Raw genomic sequence first — 7500 nt, 5'->3', positions numbered from 1 at the left:
GGCATGCTTCCAGACGCCCTTGCGTCGGTCGGGTCCAGAGAGGAGAGGTCAACTACGAGGACACAGAGGCCGCGCCAACCACCTAAGCGGCCTCCTGCTGGTCCGCCGCAGCAAAGGCGCTAACGGTGCCGATGGGAGTACGCCAAGACGCAGAGTGCCTTCCGGCGGTCACGCGCGCGCTGCGTGCGTGGCCTTCTGGATGGCACCCTGCTGCAGCCGCCGCCTGACATCCCTGGTCTGCTGCACTTCTGGGCGGACCTCTTCACGAAGAAGCCCATTTCCACCGCGGGCTTCATCCGTGACGGCCTCCTGCCGCATTCAGAGCCTGTTGCTCCTGAGCGCCTGTGGGGGCCGGTCACATATGAGGAGGCCGCCGCTGCCTTGCCGCCCAGAGGTTCAGCAGCCTGCCCGGACGGCTTTACTCCCGTCGAGCTGCGGCGCCTGCCGCACGAAGTCCTCGTGAAGTTGATGAACCTCTTCATTCTGGCCCGTGCCCTTCCAGAGCGTCTGCTTCGCGCACGCACGTCCCTCCTCCCCAAAACGGCTGCACCAACATCCCCTGCTGACTTTCGCCCCATCACGGTCTGCTCGGTGCTGGCGCGGACCTTCCATAAGGTTCTTGCGTCACGCCTGATGCATGCATGTGCTGTGGACGAACGTCAGCGGGCATTCGTCCCTCGGGATGGGATGTTGGAGAATACCTTCATCCTGGACACTGCTCTCACCGACGCAGTCCGCTCCTGCCGCTCTGTCTTTGTGGCGTCGATCGACGTTTCTAAAGCCTTCGATTCGGTAGATCATGCAGCCCTTCGCCCTGCGCTGAGGGCTCATGGCCTGCCGGAAAGCTTTATTGAATACGTCGACCGGTGCTACGAGGGCAGCGCGACAGTGATAGCTGGTGGCGCCGGCGTGGCCGTGTCTGTGCAGCCGTCACGGGGCGTCCGTCAGAGCGATCCCCTCTCCCCCCTCCTTTTCAATTTTGCGGTGGACCATGTTTTAGGACAACTGCCCTCCCACATTGGAGCTCGCATACTTGGTCGCAGAATCAACGCTGCGGCCTTTGCTGATGACATCCTGCTCTTCGCATCGACCGCGAGGGGCTTGCAGTCCCTCATCGACGCAGCCATCGCAGCCCTCGCACATGTGGGGCTGCAGGTCAATGCCCGGAAGTGTTTCACCCTCGCCTTGGTCGCGTCAGGACGCGAGAAGAAGGTGAAGGTGGATGGGGACATCACCTTCAGGGCAGGCAACACCACCATGCCTGCCCTGCGCGTGGGTGAGACCTTCCGGTACCTGGGGCTGCAATTCTCCACCGCCGGTCGCTGCATTTTCAACCCCCGACGCCATCTGGGGGAGCAGCTGGATGTCATCACGCGAGCTCCGCTCAAGCCGCAACAGCGCCTCTATGCTCTCACGAATGTGCTCCTTCCTGGTCTGTACCATGGGCTGGCACTTAGCCGCACCCGCTTGGGTGCGCTAAAATCTGCAGACATCACCGTCAGGGCCGCCGTCAGGAGATAGTTCCGCCTCCCGGCGGACACTCCCCTGGGCTACTTCCACGCTCCTGTTGCCCAGGGGGGCCTCGGCATTCCATCGTGCCGTTGGATGGGGCCAAACCTTCGTCGGTCCCGTCTCCTGGCGTTGAAGAAGGTCGGGCCAGCCTTCGACGGTGCAGGCCTGGATGAGGTGCAGCGTGAGATCGAGGTACTGGAGCGGCATCTTATGTGGGAGGGCCACCTCCTCAAATCGTCAACGCAGGTTGGAGAAATGTGAGCAGCACGCCTACACGTTGCCATCGATGGCGCAGCGCTGTCATCTTCCGCCGCCGTCAAAGGGCAACATCAGTGGGCCGCCGACACCAGTCGTCTTCTATCTGGGCGTAACTACATCGACGCTCTCCGCGCCCGCATCAACGCCTTCCCGACGAGGGCACGGCGTAGCCGGGGGCGGGAAGCGGACACCAGATGCCGCGCGGGCTGCCAGGCCGTGGAGACCGCCAACCACGTATTACAGGCTTGCTACAGAACGCACGGGTCCCGAGTGAAGCGTCATGACGCAATTGTGCGCTATGTCGCTCGTGGACTCGCGCAGAGGGGCTTCAATGTCTCTGTGGAGCCCCACCTCCGTACACCTGAGGGGATACGCAAGTCTGACGTGGTGGCGGTCAAAGACGGCACCGCCCGCGTGATCGACGCCCAGGTAGTCGGAGACCATCTCCGGCTCGACTGGTGTCACTCTCAGAAGGCGGCCTACTACGACACGCCATCCATCTGGCGTGCCATCTCCAATCTGCACCGTGACGTCGAGGAGGTGACTGTGTCCACCGCGACATTGAACTGGAGGGGCGTATGGTCTCCAGCGTCGGCGAAGGATCTCTGCACATTAGGATTTCGACCCCGAGAACTGGCGGTGCTCAGCACGAGAGTACTGCAGAGATGCTACACGAGTTACCGTATTTACGAACGAATGACGTCCGCAAGGCCGATGCCACGAGCCGGCGTCGGATAGACTGCTGGATATTTTCTTCGCCTTGACTCCTGGGGCCTATCCACAGGAGGAATAACCGTCTTTGTTCTTTGTTCTTTCTCTTTGTCTATCTGTGTTTTCTTCCTTTTTCCTCAATACATTATATTTGTTGTTGTTATTTTTTATTCGCCCTGTAAGTCCCCACCTCGGTGGTGGACAATGGCGTACAAATGTCATCTTCTGTAATAATATATTGTATTGTATTTATATGTGTTATTCCTCGGAATAAAGACGGCTTGTCATAGTCAAATGCCTCGTCATCTAATTAGTGACGCGCATGAATGGATTAACGAGATTCCCGCTGTCCCTATCTACTCCAGGGAAAAGCGGTCTGCGCAGCGCCACCTGGGGGAGGTGTGTTGCCTCCCATAACTGGGTTAAAACCGCCAGGAGACCGTCTGATTCCCCGAAGTCAACGAACGCTTTGGGGCTCAGAGGGACCTGAGTGGGGCGGGGACCATAATGTCCAATCTCGTAGCCTTGTCGTGGCTCTCTGGCTCAGTAACCCCCTTAGATGGGGCGAAGGTAACACAGGATGGGCCGTCCATGCATGACGTTAAACGGCTAGCCCTTAACTGGGTGCAATCCTCACGGTCTGCACTGGCCCACCGTTAACTAGCAAAAGCGGTGGGTGAGACATGGTCGGTCATGATCCCCCGGTACGTGTGGAGACCCCCTGGGGAACGTAACTCGGGCTTGAGTGCCGCACTGTCTCGATGATGTCAAACTCCACATATAAGACCCAGCTACCACCATCAACATCTCTGGGCTGTGGATTTGTGAGGGTTGTCGTGTGTCAAGGTAGGACGTAAAACTCCTGTCGCGGCAAGACGATAAGTGCCCCCAACCCAAGCGAAAGCAAAGGGTGCGTGGCGCAGGGGAAGCTGCGTAACGAGAGACACACCATCTGTCTCTCCTGAGTTGAGCGCGGCGGCTGGGCGAGGGTAGTAGGGTAAGTCTCACGACGATCCCGGAACTCTGCGATCTGGCTGCTGCAATTCCTCACGTCCTGGACGACGTTAAAGGTCCCCCAACCCAAAGCGAAAGCAAAGGGTGCGTGGCGCAGGGGATGCTGCGTGGAAGGGACACAACATCTGTCCCAAATATGGGGCACAACACCATCCATGCCCCGTTACCCGCGGCCACATTCGCTGGGGAGGGATCACGGCCTGAGCCGGCAAAGGCTCACCGCCGTGAACGGGACGACCCGGACACGTTCCGTCAAGCCAGGGCGTGGTGACACGTCCCTGGTCAGGTTAGATGGGGCCAGACCCCCGAAAGTCTGGGGGACCGACCCAGCACCTGGGTAGGACTGGGTCCCTGGCCTAAAGGTGGGAACCCGGCCTAGTAGGGGGCGAAGGCCGAGAGGTGAATCTGCCTCTCTGGAATGCGGTGTGCATTTGCCGGGGAGGGACGGGTGAAATCTCCAGTGATGTGGCCATGGAAGGGGACTAGTGCGCTGGAAACGGCGTGCTAAAACCAGCAGCTCAAAAAGCCCTTGGTCAAGGGACGGGACTGGTGGGCGAGCTGCAGAAAGCCCCCCCCATGCCAGAGAGGCCGGTCCAGGGAAAGAGACGGGCCTCCAACCCCCTTTTTTGTCACTCTTCAAACATGGCGGAAAACAAGGAGAGTGACGGCGCGCATTCGAAGCTTGATGCTCCTATTGGCGAGTACGATGAAATGAGTGTGGCAGAGCGGCATGCCTACTTCCTCCGGCTCTTTGAGCGGAGTGTGAAGCATGGCAAGATAAATGCCGAGCAAATAAGGGCCATTAAGGAAAACATAGCCACGTGGGCTTTAGCTCACGCACGGCTAGAAGGGCAATACTCTGAAATAAAAGAGGAAAATGAGAGACTGCGCGAAGAGCAGCAGCAACCTCAGAAAACCTATGCTGCAGTAACAGCAGCATCTGTGCCAATACAACAAAAACGAACAGTCCAAGAGACCATAAAGATAAATGTGCAGAAGACAGTTCCAACTGTCTTTGTAAAACCAAAAAAGGGTGAAAATGTCAAGAAGGCTAAGGAGCAATTTGAAAAAAGTATTAATCCCAGAGTGGATAAAATCAAGATCAACCAGGTCAGATCAACCAAAAACATATTAATCGTTGAACTAGCATCTGCGGAAGACAGCAATAAATTAATGAATAACCCAAAAATTCAAGAAGCTTTTACATGCGAGACACCAAGGAAAAGGAGACCACTGATGATGATATATGATGTGCCATCATATATGACAGTGGATGATGTTACAGACTGTATATATGAGCAAGACTTTGAAGAGAAAATGACTCGTGATGAGTTTACTGAAAAATTCAAGCCAAGGTTTAAAGCAGGTCCCCGTGATAAACATACAGTGCACCACGCAGTAGAGGTAGCGCCAGACCTAAGAAAAGAAATTATAAAAACCAATAGACTGTACATTGGATACAATTCAGTCTCAGTAAAAGATTACACGGCTCTTGCCAAATGTACGAAGTGTCAGGATTATGGCCACGTCGCCAAATACTGTAGCTTTCAGAACCCAGTCTGTAACAACTGTGGCGGGGAGGGCCACGACAAGAGGAATTGTGAACACCAAACACCTGTCTGCATCCCATGCAAGTACAGAAAAAGGACATGTCACACTCCAGGGAAGGAGTGTGTGACATACAAGTTACTCATACAAAGGTTTATTCAGAGGACCGATTATGGCGACCAGCTATAACGTGTCGAAAAGGAAATCACCAAGTAAACTTCTTAGGGATGCGGGCAGGTGGAGAAAGCTGAGATCGTCTCAGCTATCCGTGAACGAAGGAGACGGGGTAGAGGGGAGGTCTTACATTGTTACAGATACCCTGGAGCAGCCAGAGACATCGAGGACGTCGGACTCCTCCTGCTTGACTGAGTCTTCCTCGGTCACTGGGGGGAGCCTTCCAGTTACAGCGGCCGCTGAGGTGGAGGAAGGGGGCATTTATGCCCTCCCAATCCCACTAGTGCGACCGACGGCTGCGGACTTCTCCTGTCAGGCCGGGTCTTTCCTGGCTAGCAGGGGGACCCCTCTTGCCATGGTGAACGCTGAGGCGGAGGAGGGGAGTATTTATGCTCTCCCAGTTCCGCTGAAGCAACCTGAGACGACGAACTTCGCTTGCCAGGTCGGGACCTTCCTGGCTAGGCGGAGTCTTCCTGCCACATTGGCGAAGGCGGTGGAGGAGGGGAGCAGCTATGCTCTCCCAGTTCCACTGCAGCAACCGGCGACGACAACATTCTCCTGCCAGGTCGGGTCCTTCCTGGCCAGGCGGAGTCTCCCGGCAACGACGGCGCAGGCGACAGATGGTGCGGAGCCCTCCTCGGCTGGGGCCCTCCCGGCGGCGAGAGGGGCGTGCCTGTCGTCAACTGCAACAAGTCAGGCTGGCCAACAGTCTGTGGACACTAATATAGAAAAGACATTAGATAAAGTAATTGGTGATGGTGTAAATAATCAAACTGGGGAACAATTAGAAAATAAAACTGTAGTAAGTGTAGCATCTGGTGATGGGGTAGAAGAAGTAGAAAAATGTAAATATAATGCGTGCCCTCCAGGGAACACTTACGACATCTGCACTGAAACACTGCAGCTTGGCAGACTGGAGAACCCAGTTTTAATGATGGCAGCCTTGAGGCAGCTGGTCAGGTCTGGGCACCCGAGAGGAGATAAGATTACACTTCCAACTCTGGAGGACGTGGACTGCGTACAACTAGCAGCAGTAAATATACCATTGGACTTTAACAAACTAAACGATTTTGTTTTATAAAGTCTACGCCAGACGGGGAAGGAGTTTCGATCTTGATAAAACTTATAAAGAACTTGTCATGATGCATGGTAGGATCACATATGACCCTGTTCAGACGTGGCCAAATAGCCTAGTCTATACCAGGTATCCGGACACCTATTAAGTTCTTTCAGGCAAATGCCATGCGCAGTTCTCTAGTCATGCAGGAGCTGCGGAGGTTGGCAGAGGAAAATGATATTGATATACTCCAGATACAGGAGCCAAACTCCGCCGCTGGCAGAGTCCCTGGCTTTCCCGTGACTGCACAAATAATCACCACAGGTCAAAACCCAATGTCTGCGACAATCGTTCTGAACAAGCAAATTAAGACAACTGTACTGGCTCAATATTGCACTTCACATGTGACAGTCGTAGAGATCAACTATCAAAATTTCTTTTGTTACTTGATAAATGTGTATTGTCAGTATCGAGATCCAATAGATTTGTATCTAGGACAGCTAAGGATCATATTAAGAGCCTTAATGGGGAAACATATACTAATAACTATGGACAGCAATGCTAAATCCCCCCTCTGGCACAGTCCAGTGCAAGATCAAAGGGGAGAAGCCCTTGAAGACATGATCATGGAATTCCATTTCAATGTGGTCAACCTCCCAGGCAACCCTCCTACATATAGGAGCAGGGCCGGGGCGGCATCACACATAGATGTTACGCTAAGCTCAATCAGCATTGCGAATAAAATGCATAACTGGAAAGTTCTAGAAAACCACACAACGAGTGATCACAACACAATTGAATTCACTCTAACATGCGAAACTGAACACGTGCCAGAGGAATGGGTAATGCAGTTTGATTACGGGAAGGCCAATTGGGATCTGTTACTGGCGGAGTTCAACCCTCCAGAGTTGGAAGGCGAAGATTTTGATATAGATGACGCCGTTGAAACTTTAACAACCTCTATCAAGACGGCTGTGGCCGTGGCATTACCGATGAGGAGGCGTCTCGTCCGCAAAACGACTTCTCCATGGACTCCAGAGCTGTCGAGGCTCCGGCAGTCTATGAGAAGAGCACGCCGCAATTATCAAAGGTCTTTCACTCACGACGAACGGCAATACCATCTCGCCATATACAGACGGCATAAACGGGATTTTAAGGAAACACTGCTACAACACCGACAGCAGAGCTGGGAGGACTATGTCACATCCCACCTGGCACTTGACCAA

This window comes from Schistocerca gregaria, unplaced genomic scaffold, assembly GCF_023897955.1.
Source record: "Schistocerca gregaria isolate iqSchGreg1 unplaced genomic scaffold, iqSchGreg1.2 ptg000483l, whole genome shotgun sequence".
Taxonomy (NCBI): Eukaryota; Metazoa; Arthropoda; class Insecta; order Orthoptera; family Acrididae; genus Schistocerca; species Schistocerca gregaria.
Note: the sequence above shows the minus strand (reverse complement) of the source record.